The sequence below is a fragment of the Rhipicephalus microplus genome, chromosome 5 (assembly GCF_043290135.1).
Source record: "Rhipicephalus microplus isolate Deutch F79 chromosome 5, USDA_Rmic, whole genome shotgun sequence".
NCBI lineage: Eukaryota > Metazoa > Arthropoda > Arachnida > Ixodida > Ixodidae > Rhipicephalus > Rhipicephalus microplus.
In genome coordinates this window covers 56944223-56960836 of record NC_134704.1, presented here as the reverse complement: position 1 = coordinate 56960836, position 16614 = coordinate 56944223, and the positions used below count along the sequence as shown (strand labels likewise).

Here is a 16614-nt window from a genome sequence, read left to right as displayed (position 1 = left end):
GCACATAGATGGTCTTCATTAGTATAGAATGAGTAAAGAGTAATTTGTATCTTTCTGGCCTTGGCTTCTGTGGGCACATGGGGAAGTCGACATAGATTATTTGGCCGCGATAAGGTTTGCCTTGTATAGGCTAATTTTGAACGGCTAGGTTAAGAAAGAATATGACCAACTTTGCCTGATTAGATTTGGCTATACGTATTTCGACTCATCCCGGCTCATCTTAGCCTAACTTCGCTTAACTTGAAAACACCAGGCTGGACTAGGCTTATCTAAACCTATTTACACCTGACTTATTTAGGACATAAAGTACTCGGCTACATTTGATCATTTGGGTAAATTAACTTCGACCTAAATGAGCTCATTTAGGTGCAACTTGGATGAGCCCGTGCCCCACCGCGGTGGTCTAGTGGCTAAGGTACTCGGCTGCTAACCCGCAGGTCGTGGGCTCTAATCCCGGCTACGGTGGCTGAATTTCCTATGGAGGCGGAAACGTCGTAGGCCCATGTGCTCAGATTTGGGTGCACGTTAAAGAACCCCAAGCGGTCCAGATTTCCAGAGCCCTCCACTACGGCGTCTCTCATAATCGTATGATGGTTTTGGGACGTTAAACCCCACAAGTCAATCAATTGAATCAGCCCAACAAAGTCAAGGTGGCATGAGAAAATTTTATTTTGTGTGTTTGCCATCATCAGGTTGTGCGATGCTTGCTATGCTTACTTTTCCTACTCAACCGGTGTCAATAACAACGCGAGCCGGTGTTGAACCGGCCCCGTCGCAGCCGCTACGTAAAAGAACGGCACAGTTTCGATAGAGCAAAGAAAGCGACACCCAGTTGTCGTTTTTGCTACAAGCGCCGTGACCATGTCCAACAGAGTGACATGAGAAGCCAAGTGCTAACACGGGACGCGCATGAGCCCTGCAGCAGGTGTCTCGTTGCTAGCTGGCGCATTGACGCATTCTGCCTCGCGATCTAGTGGTCTGCACACTTTTGATCGCACCTGTATGTAGCTGAGTTATTCAGTCATATGAGCTGCGAAACTGCGTTCCGAAACCCGGACATGCCATTGGCCGACCTAGCGGGAGTGAGCCGATCATCGCGCCATCTGGGAGCGACAATACAAAGTACTGCATCGCCACTAGTGCGCGCGCATTTTTTTAGGCAGCTCAACGCAGCACGGAACACTGGCGTTGTCGCCTCGCCGCCGCTGTCAGCTGTTTTCGTTTTGCAAAGGCGTATTAAAAGCCGGGTCAAAGCGTCAAGGTTTATTTCGTCGAAGGTGGTGCTTGCAATTTCGTGCTTCCAAGGTTTTTAACGCTGCACCCTGATTATTTCTATTACTCCTCGCTTGCTCGTTTGAAAATGTGCGCTTGGGATCGTTTGCTCACGTGAAGTTTGACGAATCATTTTAACGGTTCCACTCTGCGGTTCACGATGTGTCTCACTAACACGACGGTAGTGATGGCCGCACAAACAAGACACAGATAAGGTCGAGTGCAAACAAAAGCACAACAGTATCGATCAGTACTTCCCGCGATTGGCCACTTTGTCTTGCACGCAGCGGTCGAATTCCACTAATCGCGATATCAATGAGACACCGGCTGGGATACCATATAATTATGAAAGCCCGATAACAAGAAAGTGGGAACTTGAACATTGCTATTTACTTGCAACTATAGCACTGCAAGCGTTCTTTTCTCTTCAGGTGCTATTGGATTGCATTGGATAAACTTTTATTTGGTCCTCCAAAACACAGATCACTGTTCGTGGAGTCTTTTCAACAGCACTGGCGTTTGCTGCTCGGGCAACGTCGTCTGCTGCCGTCGACAGACTCACAGGTTCGATCTACCCGGATCAACGCTGCATCCCGCTTGCATCACGCCTTGCCGCACACTATTTTGCCGAAATGTAAATATCGTGGGCTCGCCACATGAATGTGATAAACTACCGACTTCGCTACACCGTTCATTACGCTGTACTAGCTGTGTACCACACGAACATGCCGCTTATAGCCACGTTACTTCTAGCGCAATGCGGAAAACGCGAAAAAGGACACAACATCAAGAGAACACGCAGCTCCTCTGTCCTTTATCACGTCTCCACCAATACCACAAAGTGCCGTTGTTCACCACTGCGACAAAACAACATGTTCAGTACCCTTAGGCACTAACTCACCTAAGAACCAATTCCAGGCGCTGTCATGCTGTTTGGGAGAATGCGACGGCGCTCACAATCCTGCTAAACTCAAAAACACAAAATATTTCGTTTTGTACTTAGTTTTGTTGTCAAGAGATAGCACTACCATGTACTCACTTCCGCAATTTCAGCCAATGCCGTGTTCGGATTTTGATACATGGAACCTATGGGGCGTTTCGCAACTCGTATGATTGAATAACTCTGGTACGTAGCAAGTTTCGGCCAGTAGTACACCTGTTGAACTATGGCAAGAGTTCGTAAAGAACCTAGATTACTAATTGTGGGCTCTTCGTGGCAGGTCAGAAGAATCTCGTCTCGCATTTCAGAAGGTGCCAGTAACAGGTAGCTTTCCCATTGCCGTTCAAGTTCGTTTTATACAAGATACCGTTCCGTAGGCAAAACGAAGAGAGATGGCGAGAAAGGTGTCAAGGTACGAGTGTGTTGCGTCCTTCTAGTTGATCAATGATTGCGCGAATCTTGACGTTATCGTCTTGTCGTGTGATCAAGTCTGATAGAGTGAGAACTCCGAAGAAGCCGCTGTAATCGTCATTGTCGGGATCACAAACTCCAGTAGGTGCACGGGACAAGAAATCAGCATCTTTGTGCTTGCGGCCTCATTTATTAACGATGGTAAGGTCAAATTCTTGCAAACGAAGACTCTATCGTGCCAGACACTCAGACGGGTCTCGTAAATTCGCTAACCAGCACAATGAGTGATGATCAGTCACAACTTTGAAGTGACGACCGTAGAGGTAGGGCCTGAATTTCATGGTGGCCAACACTACTGCTGGGCACTCCTTCTCCGAGGTGGAATAGTTCATCTCGGCGTGAGACAGGGTATGGCTGACGTAAGCTATCACGCGTTCGGTGCCTTCTTCATGTTGGACAAGCACGGTGCCGATACCTACATTGCTCGCGTCGGTATGAACTTCGGTGGCAGCATCCCCACCGAAATGAGCAAGAACTGGTGGTGCCTGCATACACTCGTGTAGATCGATAGGAATCACGTTCTGTTCTTCATTCCGAACGAATGGTACGTTGTCACGTGTGAGATGAGTCAGAGGCTCGGCGATTCTAGAAAAATTGGCAAATAGCGATGATAGGTAGGTACACAGGCCGACGAAGCAGCGTAATTCTTTTTTATCATGGGTAACGGAAAAGCAGGCTACGGCAGTTGTCTTGTCGGGGTCAGGTCGAACAGCTTCTGCGCTTACAACATGGCCCAGAAATTCAAGTTTTTTATAACCGAAGTGGCATTTTCCTGGCGTCAGCGTGAGGTTCGCAGAGCAGAGCGCTTCCAGAGCAGCCTGCACACGCTTCAAGTGTTCCTCAAAGGTGACCGAAAACACGACAACATCGTCGAGATAAACTAGGCAGGTGTTCCGCTTCAGACCGGTAAGAACAGTGTCCATCATTCTTTGGAATGTCCCTGCTGCAGAGCACAGGCCGAAGGGGAACACCTTGAATTCATACAGGCCATCCGGTGTTTCAAGATCAGTTTTTCTTGGTCTCTTTCATCGACCTCAATCTGCCAGTATCCTCTTTTCAAGTCTATGGATGAAAAATACCTTGACCGCCGTAGTCTGTCTGGTGAATCATCGATGCGTGGCAGAAGATACACGTCTTTTTTGGACACGCCGTTCAGCTTTCTGTAGTCCATGCATAAACGCAACGTTCCGTCCTTTTTCTTTACAAGAACGACTGGCGATGACCACGGACTATTGGAAGGCTGTGTAACATCCTCCTGAAGCATTTCTATGACTTGAGCATTGATCGCATCACGTTCTTTGGCCGAAACTCAGTAGGCTTGTTGCTTTATGGGCGATACATCGGTGTGTGTAATAATCCGGTGTTTCATAAGGGGCATTTGACGCACCTTCGAGGACGAAGCGAAACACTTTTGAAATTCAAGCAAGAGCTCCTGCAGCGCTGCGCGTTCTTGATGCGTGAGGCTCGAATTGATGTCCACCTTTGCAAGAGCCGTTGAAATGCCTGTCGATGTCGATTGTAGCCCGCTGTTCATTAATTTGGCGGAAAAAACATTGAGCAACGTCTTCGATGGAGTAGGCGAAAGCGATAGCGGTGCGACGAAAAAGGTGTCACTGCTCATTACTAATATTTGTCACAAGCAGCTTGGCACGTCTGTCGTAAAGCGTAATGAGGCTGCGGTCCGCGCAGACACCTATGCTGAACAAAAGTGTCAAGTGGCCTTCGGCGACTGCCTCACTATCACGTAGCTCGTCACACACGACGTCAACCATGCAGGACACTTGAACGCGGGGGCAACGTGATTATTTAGGCCGAAACACGAAACGTGCCGAGATTGCTGTCATCTGGTTTTTCCGCTGCTTTGTCTGTTGAGAACGTCACGGCGCACGGTCAGAGGTCGATTATAGCACCATATTCACGTAAAACTCGATGCCTAGGATGAGGTCTCGCGAGCATTCGGAAAGTATAAGGCAGCTGCAGAGAAATGTGTGTCCGCGCTTGCCAACTCTAGTCGTGCACATACCGAAAGGGGTGACGAAGTGCTTGCCCGCTGTACGAATTTGTTTTCCGTACCACGGCGTACCAACTTTCTTTAGATGTGTCGCCAGTTTTCTGCTCATGATGGAGTAGTCAGCCCCTGTGTCTAATAAAGCACTAGCATTGTGGCGGCCGTCGATCACTACAGGTCTAGGGAAAGTCATCTTTCTGATTTGGGAGAGGTCATCGTCAAATCGCTGCTGATACGTACTCGCGTCAATGGAGGCCCTTGCTCATGTCGTTTATCACAAGCCCCACCCCCGAAGGTCGCTGTCGTTAGCTTTCCCGCCTAGGGCTGAGCGATTGCGCTGGCGCCGACTCTGGGTAGTTCGGGACAATTGATGAGGACCTTCTTGGAGATAGGGATCGTAACTGGGGCAGCGGGAGCCTGGGCATGCGCTGCTCGGACAGGTATTCCTCAAGCACTCTGGTTCTTTCGCCAAATCTTGGCCTCGGCGAGTCGACGGCAAAAACCCTGAAATCCGAGGCGAAGGAACTAGCATTCGCGGTATGTATGTCCGGCTCGCCAGAGTGGTAGCACAGCGGCCACCTGTCTTGTGTGCCATATGTCTGATTTTCGTGGGAGGAGCTGTCAATTCTCGATTGGTTGATTGATTTGTGGGGTTTAACGTCCCAAAACCACCATTTGATTATGAGAGACGCCGTAGTGGAGGGCTCCGGAAATTTCGACCACCTGGGGTTCTTTAACGTGCACGCAAATCTGAGTACACGGGCCTACAACATTTCCGCCTCCATCGGAAATGCAGCCGCCGCAGCCGGGAATTGAACCCGCGACCTGCGGGTCAGCAGCCGTGTACCTTAGCCACAAGACCACCGCGGCGGGGCAGCTGTCAATTCTCGAAATGCTGGACTGGTTGAAGTGATGGAAGGGCAACGCGAAATGTAGGGTGTACGAAACGGCGCAGAAAGGTGTAACGACTCGCAGCCTCGGCGTACGATGCATGAAGGGTGTAACGGCTCGCAGCTTCGGCGTATGATGCAGGAGGGACGTAACCGCTCACAGCCTCGGCATATGGTGCACGGCGAGGCTCCGTCGGTACAGGCGGTGAAACATCGCTGGAAAGCGGGACTTGCAGAGCCTGCTGTACCTCACTCCTGTTGAGGCTGGAGATATATCCTGCAGCAAGTGGAGGCGGGCCGTGAATCTTTTACAGCTCGTCGCCTACCACTGATCGGATGAGGTCGCAGAGAGCTTCGAAACTGACGTTACTCCCCGCAACTCCAACCTTGTCCACCAGCGCAGACACTGACAGCTGATCGCTGCTGCAGCATGTTTTCCATCGTCGTAGTTTTCGTTAAAAACTCCACCACAGTACTCAGGGGTGACTTTGGACGAGACCAGCAAAGAGCTGCTCCTTAACTCCTCGCATTAGGTGCTGCAATTTCTTGACTTCGGCCATACCTGGGTCAGCGCGACGGAAAAGGTTTGTCATATGTCCTTCACGTACGTCATCACGCTTTCTTTCGGCATTAGAATGCGTGATTGAATAGCCCGCTCCGCTTGTTCAGGGCGATGGGGGTCGGCGTAACTTGCCAGCAGCTGACGGCAAACCACCGTAGACGACGAGAAGGGTTCGCAGTTCTCGTACCAAGTACGAGCTCCATCCTCAAGGCTGAAGTATACATTCCGCGGCTTGTTCGCGTTGGTCCACTCATCGAAAGCAGCAACGCGTTCAAATTGAGCCAGCCAGTCCTCGATATCCTCCAACATGGAGCCGCGGAACACCTTCGGTACTCATGGCTTCTACAGCGTGTAGTTAGCCATCGGAGTATTTTTCGTGCCACTCTGGGATGGTGCAGTTGACGTCTTCTTCGGAAGAGGTTCGCACTCGCAGTACAATCTTCGGATTCTCCGGCTGGCTCGGTGGACACGTATTGTGACTGCAGGTACAGGGCTACCAGGAGGTGTTTGGATCATTGGCTGGGAATACCTAGCACCTCCACCAGTTATCGCGTGTGAAAAAGAGAGGTTCGGGTAAGGAATACCGCGTAGTCGCAGAGACGCAGGTCAGTGACGCGACACCACCACAAAACTTCGGCGAAAGCAGGCGCTGTCCCAAAAACTACTTCCTCGTTTCTTTCTGCTGGATGCGGGCTCGTGCTCTCTGCAGTTCATGGCCAGGTGGCAATATTCGCAGGTGCGTAGAGGAAGCATATTTGGAGAGGACCATTAGTTGATAGGATGCGCCGGCTGTTGAGTCAATAAATAAATGTGCCCTTCCTTCTTATTTTGTGCGTATACATATAGCCTCTGATAGTTGTAGCTGCTTCATTCTTGTCTCTGCGTCGTCGTTCTGTTCTCGCGCTATAACTATTGTCATGTCATACTAACTTGCCCAAGCTGCCACATTTCTATGCTTTCAAAGCTTCTTGAATGAAGGAGTTTGATCACGCTAAAGCGAACTAAAGAGATGTTACCGTGTCTATTCATCATATCTTTTATCATTCGTGTTACAGCTTCGAATCAAAGCTGCTTTTTACTCGACACGCTGGTATCTTGGCTATGGTGCTCAATGGCTGACCCCGCAGGTCGCAGGATCGAATTCAGGCTGCGGCGGCCACATTTCCGGCGAAGGCCAAAATGCTTGAGGTCTGTGTAGTTAGTTTTAAGTGCAAATTTTAGAAACCCCCGGTGATCAAAATTTCCGGAGCCTTTCTCAATTATCTCTCAAAATATGCTATAAATTTGAAGCACTAAACCCTAACAATCATTATTCAGCTCCTTATTTCCCTAAAGTTAGTAACTGTCAAGGTACTGCTTAGTAGTACGCATATTTTGAAGGGTAAGGTGAAAATGGTACCGTACAAAAGATTATTGAAAATCCTATTACAGCCACACAATTCACGCCATACACAGGTTAAAAGTAACACCTAGTGGTACACTTATTCGGGCAGTCAAAAGCCCTCAAAGGTGAAATAGCAGAGTAGACCGACTATCTTAGCTGTGAACTGTATTGTCGCTAGATTTGCCACAGGAGCAGTTTTCCCCTAAGCATGGTTATTACGAACGTTTCGTAAAAATTACACACATTATTTTTAGGAGATTTACTTATAAAACCATGCTACCAAGTGCCACCAGCGAAGAGAAGCACAGAATCAGGTCTTTGAACTTCACTGATTCTTCAAGGACCCAATAGTAATGACTGGTGAATATAGCACTTTCAATTTCTGTAATTTGGTATGATCTATGAATAGGTACATGTATCCATGTTTGTACATGCTGCTCTTGCAGCTTCAAAAGAGCCTATTGTTCACGGAGAACAAATACGTCACCCTTTCGTAGAACTAGCGAGACGCAAACATCTGTGACCTTTTCACAATGTGGATAGACGCACACATGAAATACATAGAGGATTAATAGGCGTGCACTGCCACAAATTGCTTCCTTTAGCATATATATGAATAGCGGGTATGAGTCACCACAGGAGTCACTTTACTACGTGTCTTTATATAAACGCGTTTCACATGTGTCATTGCACGCTTTGGAAGCCCAAAGCGAGAGAGCTATTTTGGTAGCGAGAGTTGTAAACTTCTTAAATGTGAAGCATTTCTTAGAAAACTTCGATGACTTTGAGCGTATATATCTATCTATCTATCTAGCCACTTATCTTTGGGGGCTCCCGAGGTCCGTCTTCCCTTAACTTAGCGTGAACAAAAGTTAGCATGGGAGGGTAAGACGGCTTGACGAATATGACGCACTGGTCAAGACATGAATAATGTCACAATCCCGTCGCGTACGTCGTCAAACACTTCCCGTTAGACAGTGGCACTTACCCCCGGTTATGTGCCGCTGGCATGTGGGTATATGCCACAGATGATTGACACTTAAGTAGTATCTACCCAAGAACGACTAGAACACACGTGGGCAATTTTAACGCGTGACCGTTATGCAATACTTGACATCGGTAGCGTCAACTCAACGAAGGCATACAATAAATGTCAGTGTTATGAAAAACCTAACATAGGCAGTGTTGACCCCCAGACTAATGCAAATAATAAATTTCAGGTCCAAGCAGGAATCGAACTCAAGAATTCTGCGTGGCAGTCAAGCATTCTACCACAGCGCTACGCCAGGAGACTCGGAACTACTTTTCAAATAGACGCTAATCTTCTTGAAACGTCAATAGTGGTTGCAGTGCTGCCTACCCAATTTTATAAACATTACGCATGTGCTCCTTTCATACAACCATCACGTCGGTTTAACGTCGATTGTGGGTAGTTGCCATGCGCAGGGGTCGATTTCTGTAGCAGTGTCCAGGACCAGCATTCTCTCGAGCATCAGCGCTTCATATCAGCTTCTGGTGTTGCTAATACGCATGTTCCAGTTGACGTCGTTGCGCAACTTCAAACAGGTGATTATATAAACACCTGCAACTCTTCAACATATGTCTGTGCGTGAAACATTTGTACATATATTTAGCGTCACTGCATGGCATGTCGCTCATAAAAAATTGCAACACAGTCACCTTCCCTCCGCATGCTTCGCATGACGTCGGTTCCCAGGTACGTGGGATCTGATATTTTTTTGTTTTTTTGCCAGAGATGTTAAGCACATGTGCGAATTGTGGTATGTATGTATGTATGTATGTATGTATGTATGTATGTATGATTTGATATGTAGGGTTTAACGTCCCAAAACCACCATATGATTATGACAAACGCCGTAGTGGAGGGCTCCGGAAATTTTGACCACCTGGGGTTTTTTAACGTGCACCCAAATCTGAGCACACGGGCCTACAACATCTCCGCCTCCATCGGAAATGCAGCCGCTGCAGCCGGGATTCGAACCCGCGACCTGCGGGTCAGCAGCCGAGTACCTTAGCCACTAGACCACCACGGCGGGGCTGTATGTATGTATGTATGTATGTATGTATGTATGTATGTATGTATGTATGTATGTATGTATGTATGTATGTATGTATGTATGTATGTATGTATGTATGTATGTATGTATGTATGCATGTATGTATGTATGCGAATGAATAAACGAATGACCAGTGATCAATGAATGGGTGAAGGGACGAACCAACGACGAAAAACACTCGATGAACACATCCTCAACTCGGCAGCCATGTATGCGTGGCGTCAAACGTGCCTAATCAACAGGCACAGAGAACATCACACATTAGCCACTGCATCTACACTCCGCACTGTTGTTAGCCTGTTGCCAAGAAGTTGCCGGTATAGTCTGCTGCCAAGAAGAGCCTTGGCATACATAGTCACACTTTTCGCCTAAATCTGTAACCCGGGTGCCATCCGGCAGGCTCGCGCTAACGATTGAGCTACAAGTCGAGCTTATCAGCGTCTTCATTCGCCGCATCATGATACACACGTACAATCGGCCTGGCGCTTCAGATCGATTTAGCCCCTACAGAAAGTCAGTCAAAGATTGGTTTTTTTTTTAGAGGACACGTATCCGCCAAACGTGCTATAGCAGCAGGAAACATTAAGAAAACAAGAGAATAATAGCAAAGATTAGTTTTATGTTAATGGTGTTGTGGCAGTGAAACGCCGAGACAATCAGTAACACACATACTGCAACTTCTTTATTTGAAGAAGTGAGTTTCATATAGACGGTTTACTAAGCGAAGAAAATTTCTTCTGTGTCCTATCGGCATAATACCTATTCGTCCACTTTAAGTCAACATAACCTTTAGCGGATAAATTCGTTGCGATATTAAGATAAGTATCATTTAATCATGCTAATGAACTGGAATAATTGCATAGTACGTGTCTACAGAAAGGAGTACCGTAGTTAGCAACTTATATGGGAGTTTTTCGTCTTTTTCTTTTTATATATGGTATTTCATAGGACACGGTCATTTCCACCGGTAACGAATGCCTGTCGTTATACTAAAAATGTTTATATCACGATTCAAATTCATGTTCATTGGCCTTTAAGAAGTTCACTGTTGTTGTTGCAACATGAGTTATTCATATGTTCTTAACATATGTTCTTAATGACGTATATGTCATGCGTCGCTATATAAAACCTATAGCCCGTATGTGAGTTAAAACATGTGCGTGCTAAATCCGTGGGTGTCGACGTCTCCATGGAAGCATATTATATGGTTTCGGGGAACGGATTGCCACGCACGTCAAAATGAGTGGAAACTTGGCGTGACCTCGGCAAGCACAGTTTCGACCACACCGGTCTCCGTGACGCTGTCCCACGGTGCACTAAAGGAACAGGAACATAATAAAGAGACACACACAACAGTTAGAACTGCAAGAAAAATATGCGTAATCGACCCTATTCTTCGACCAAGAAATTATGACATAAAATTTCTCATTTATGGGCAAAAAATAACGCAGTTCATTGGAGATCATGCTTATGCATGCCTCACTTGCAGAAAACCACTATCAAACGTAGACTTGTTGATCAGCGCACGCGTGAAATAGCCGAAGCCTTTTTTTATTATTATTAGATCAAAAAACATGTGCGTAAGTCATCCATTCGTCACTCTTCTAGATGAAGATAATAACTACCTTTTAGACAAGACATGAATCATGTTGCGTCGTAACACATGTGCGCATGCGCACGTTTTTTTTATTAATCATTGTTCTTTTTTTTAATAAATTTAGTTGTAGGTGCAGCGCTGTGTTTCTAATCTATCCGTATCCAACCCGTTGCACTGCCAAACTATTCTGCGATGAGCAGTTCTTCTCTTTTGCATTTCTTACGTTTTTTTAGCATAGCTGTTCAAGGTCCAAGATATATCATTTCCGTTATCTTCACAGTTCCTGGTGGGTATGTGCCACACAATTAGGCCAACCTTCAGTATACTCAGCACTGGTGAATTAAAATAGAGTGCGTTGTCATATGCTAATATGCTCTGACATTGCTGTGCGTTACGCAGCGACAACGAAAATACTGAAGAACGATGGGACGCAGCTTTGCGCAGTCCTACATTAGAGGGACAATGATGGTAATAAGGGTTGCAGCGCAAGTAAGAAAGGTGCTAAAAGAAACGAGAAAGACAATGTGAGGCAAGAAAAGCAAAGAGGACAACACAAGCGAATTTCGTTTCTCGTTTCTTCTAGCACCTTTCTTGCTTGCGCTGCAACCCTTATTACCATGGAATTTAACCAACTAGCCCAAATAGCCATTCTTGGACAATTATGGGGAGTCCAATGGGCCCGCGAAGTGGCTTAAAGGCTAGGTTTTTCGATCCCAACGTGGGAACGGCCCGCTTTGAACTAGGGCACCAGCACGACCTATTGGACCTATCGGAAGTTCTTTCATCCATCCATTAATCCATTGTCAAAAGCTGTTGTGCTGCGGGGTGGGAAAGAAATAGAGAATGTCAGAGAGCGATGAATAAATAAATAAATAAATAAAGAAAGAAAGAAAGAAAGAAAGAAAGAAAGAAAGAAAGAAAGAAAGAAAGAAAGAAAGAAAGAAAGAAAGAAAGAAAGAAAGAAAGAAATCATCACATAGGACAGTGCCATAGAAGGTGCATCACGTGAGCTACGTGGTGCTCTTTATTAGATGATTGTTTACAAGCGCGCACTTGTTTTCCGACACTGCGTGGTATATATGACGTAATCAGCAGATATAAGTTAGCAGATATAACCTATTGTTCAGCTACCAGAGCTCCTTTGGTCACCTGCCTTTGAAATATCTGTAATTTGTCATTTAAATATTTAGTGTTTATTAGTAGTGTAACTGCACCTGAGCAACTTCGTACAACAGTTGCGGTAGTTTCAATATATCGGTTTTCAAACGATTGTTACACAAAAGATGAATATGGAGGTCAACTTTTTTGTCTTTTTTTGGCGGGGGCGCATCGCTACTGCTAGCGTTCCCTTGTCACAGACTTGCCAGCGGTGGCGTCATCATTACAGCTTGTCTGTGCGAATGCGGTACACTAGACGTGGCCTCTAGAAAAGGTCCATTTGTATTTTTTTAATGGGTACGCTGCATTAGCGGAAGCTTGCTCTTCATAGTATTCCAACTCTTAACTCAGTCTCATCAGAAAAGGCCTTAAATTAGTGAGTCGCATGTAGTATACCCTTATATGAAAGGTAGCTTGCGGAACCACTCGTTCCGACCCTGCGCTCGTTACGTTTGTCTCCCATGGTCCACGTGTTGCTAGAGCTTTGATTAAAATGGTTTACTGGCTCACTAATTAATTGTAACAAATCTTTTTTATAATCCGTCAAGTACAGGGTGGCCTAATAGCGCACCGGAGTCGCTTCTCCAGCATTCACTACGTACATTAGGCTGCCGTGTGCTTTCGTACGCACCCTATCTTGACAGGGATTAGCAAAATCCTCTTACGTTCGAGCAAGCTGTTTTCTCACCACAAAGTTTGCTACAGGTATAGCTAGAGAGCACTTCGGCACTGCTAGCGTTGAGCAAACATGGGAATGACGGGTACTAGACGTATTTGCCTAATCTTCGAGCTTGTGGCTTCCCACGCACTTAGAGCTTTATTTAAGGTAGTGTTTTGGCTTTTATTTGTGATAAAATAATGAATCAGTGGGGACATTGTTAGATAAATGAATTGGTGAGCCTAAAAGCTTAAGGTGGGGAAAAGGAGCTGTTGAACATTTCCTGAACTTTCTCTGGCGACAAGGTGGTTCCAGACCACATATTGCCAGAGTTCTCTCTAGTGTATATTCTAGAAACCTTTGTAGTTCTCACCACCTAGTTCGTGTTAAAGCGATGAACACCACCATCACCTTTCCGCCAACTGCAGCGCGGTTTTTTCTCACTCGCCCGTTCAGGTGAGTTGCACCTGGCTGGATACTGAATCAAGTTGTTAGCTTACTGTCTTATTTCGCATACCATCCCGCAATCTTGCTATTGCATTCACTGCTTTGCCCTTGTGGCAAAACTGCAATTTATTTGGAATAGCTTCGAAAGCATTGCTCTGCAACAACTTTCGAAACCACTGGCCACACCATTCGTTTTTGTGTGAACATTTAAATTGGCATGATTACTTCTGTGTTTTTTGTTTTTCTTTACAAACTCAGTGTGGTGCGGACGCAGTTCTATGCAGTGTGGACCCATTTATGTGTGGTGTGGACACTCAGTGGGGAAAAAACGTGAACTCATTGTGTAAGTGCTGTGCTATGTACATATGTAGAGCCTTGTGTTTGCTACAAAATGTGCGATGTTGACTTTTGTGCAAGAGAAGAGGAGTAGCCGGCGCCACGCATTGGCACCAACCTCTCCTTGCATACATTTATTTTTAAAAAAAATTCCTGAAGTGTGACATCACGGACACGGGAAACTTAGGCTACTTCGATCACTATGCCTTTTCCTTCAAAGCTGAAGTTGCTGAGTATAGAATGTTATGAAAACTGCGCATTGAACGGCATTTGTACTTACGGAAGGTGCGCAGCCATACCTAAGCCCCTGGCTAGTGGAAGGCGGAAGTCCACATCTGAAAACGATTCCAATTTCCCATAAGGGCATATCGCTAGCAAGTTGAAAAAGAAGAATCAACAACTACTTTCATTACCATTTTAAATTTCAAGTAATGAAAGCTTACGTCATTACAGTGGGGAGCATTGAAGCACATTCTAAATACGTATATTGCTTATCATTATCCATGTAATAAAATGCCCATGACACATTCACCCGACAAATGGCGGCTTTAGCGACAAATAGAAGCAGAGCGCCTATTGTGCCTGTGTATGGGAAAATTTGACCATAAAAATTTTATTGCAAAACAAGCCCTGGAAGTTGTCGTCTATGAACCCCGTCCACGGCCCCGCCGGGGTGGTCTAGTGGCTAAAGTACTCGGCTGCTGACCCACAGGTCGTGGTATGAAATCCAGGCTGCGGCGGCTGCATTTTAGATTCAGGTGAAAATGCTGTAAGCTCGTGTGCTAAGATTTGGGTGCACAATAAAGAACCCCAGGTGGTCAAAATTTTCAGAGTGCTTCACTATATATGGCGTCTCTCATAATCATATCGTAGTTTTGGGGCGTTAAACCCCACATATCTACCAAACCTCATAGAGTTTCCTAAACATACACTATAGGAAACTCTTGCGCCTGTGTCTATCGGAGCTGCAACGCATGGCGCTTCAGCGAGCATGCATGGGTAGCACACGGATTTGTCTCACCTTCGTGCTTCTGGCCCCGTTTGGGCTCGCGTGGCTTGGAGCTGCATTCTCACGAAACAAAAATTAGCGAATGTTCAGCAATTGTGCTTCACTGACTCATCAGTTTATGCTTATCATTTCAAATCAGGCAACGAAGTTCAGAAGGGTTTGTTGTTTCCTTCGAAACAAAATCGAAACACTGCAATAAACGAAACCACAAGTGCGCCTCGCCGCCAAAACTAGCACGAAGACAAGGCAAATTCGTGCACTACTCATCCACTATTCCCATGGTCGCTGAACGATCGCAGCTCTAGAGTTCCCTCTAGTTAATTTTAGGAAACTTTGTGCCAAACCCCGTCTACTGCCAGCGACCGCCATGTTGCCATGGCGTATGTCACGTCGCGTGCTCCATTGAGCTGAGCCATTGTCTCCTACCAAAACGTCAGCCACTGCAAATTGTTCAATTTTCAAAGCCAAGATGAAGAAATATGAAGCATCTCTATTGATGCATAGCTGATAACGAAAAACAAAATTGTTGGCCGAAATGCAGATGTTTGCAAGCAAGCTGCTTATTAAGACGCGGCTCGCGTGTGCCTCAGTGTTGTCAGACTCTCGAACTGATTGCGTGTTAATAAAAGTGCTTGTTATCAATTCAGTTCTCAACCACATGCACAGAAAACTTACCCAGCTTGTTTGTGAACACCCAACGGTTATGTAACATGTATGAGCGAAACACTTTATGAGCGAAATTTGGGCGCCATGGCCTCTTTAACGACTTCACATGTTGATAAGCGTTCCTTTCGTTGTTTAACTATACAATCTCGATAATGATTTCTTGATAAAATAAAGACACCTTTGAACGGGCTTACTGTAAAGATGTTGAGGTTCACGTCATTTCAACTACTCCAATGATATGAGTTATGCAGTAAAAAAAGTATTCGAAATAAAAAAAATTAAAAAGCAAAGAAAAACTTATTCATCCCTCTGTCATAGTAATAGGTAAACCAACACGGTGAAATGAGTTTGCCAATTCAATGTTTTCTGTACATTTACAAACACTTGCTCGTTTCCATGGGTTTTCCGCCATTGTCATCGCATCGTTTGACATCCATGCATGCACCCATTTTCTGGCGACTATCCATCTCGAGGACTGACTTCGATGACCACATCAACACCCGTGGCGAGGTCTAAATCATCACCTCATCTTCAACATTGAAGTTTATAGTGATGACTCACTCGTATTTCTCGTGCGACGTCTTGTCGGCTAGCGGCGTTCTGCTCGTATTGCTTCGGCTATACGTTTCTTCTATTTTTCGCATCGGCGAAAGTATACGACAGTAATTATGGCAGCCTGTTGGATTGCAACATAGCCAGCTTTAGTAACGCAAGAGGCAAAGTTAGTGGTTTCATCCCGATGGTCTTTGTGTATAAGCTACATTGCGCAGGCGTCAAGGCCTCCCGTGATAATGCTACGCGAAATGGAAAGCACGCAATTTCGTCGACACTAAATCAAATAACCGCGCACACAGTGTTCAAGTGACAGCATCCATTGCACTAGTGCTACAGAAATCTTTGTCTGGCTGTGTTCTTCAGCGTAGTCACACGGCCTCTGAGATTTGTAGCTCCGAATATTGTATGACATAGTCCCGACGCGGTCAATTGCTTCACCGCTTCTGGATTGTGGTACCGCCTTTTCTAACGTAGAGTTGCTGTATTCTGTATATGCTACCTTTCGGTGGCAGAGTTGCGCCACTGTTTTCCTGGTGCCACTCGCTCCGCTTACAGGAGTTCAGCGCCCCTATTCGCCGAGCGC

General features: G+C 46.0%; 1 long non-coding RNA gene across 1 annotated transcript; it reads right to left on the bottom strand.

Annotated features, from left to right (window-relative positions):
* Positions 1-10265: 10265 nt before the first annotated feature.
* Positions 10266-14136, bottom strand: LOC142817262 (uncharacterized). The gene is made up of 2 exons (XR_012895137.1): positions 14082-14136; positions 10266-10921 (listed from the first exon to the last, which is right to left on the bottom strand). It is a non-coding gene; the product is annotated as an uncharacterized LOC142817262 (long non-coding RNA).
* Between the last annotated feature and the right edge of the window lie 2478 nt (positions 14137-16614).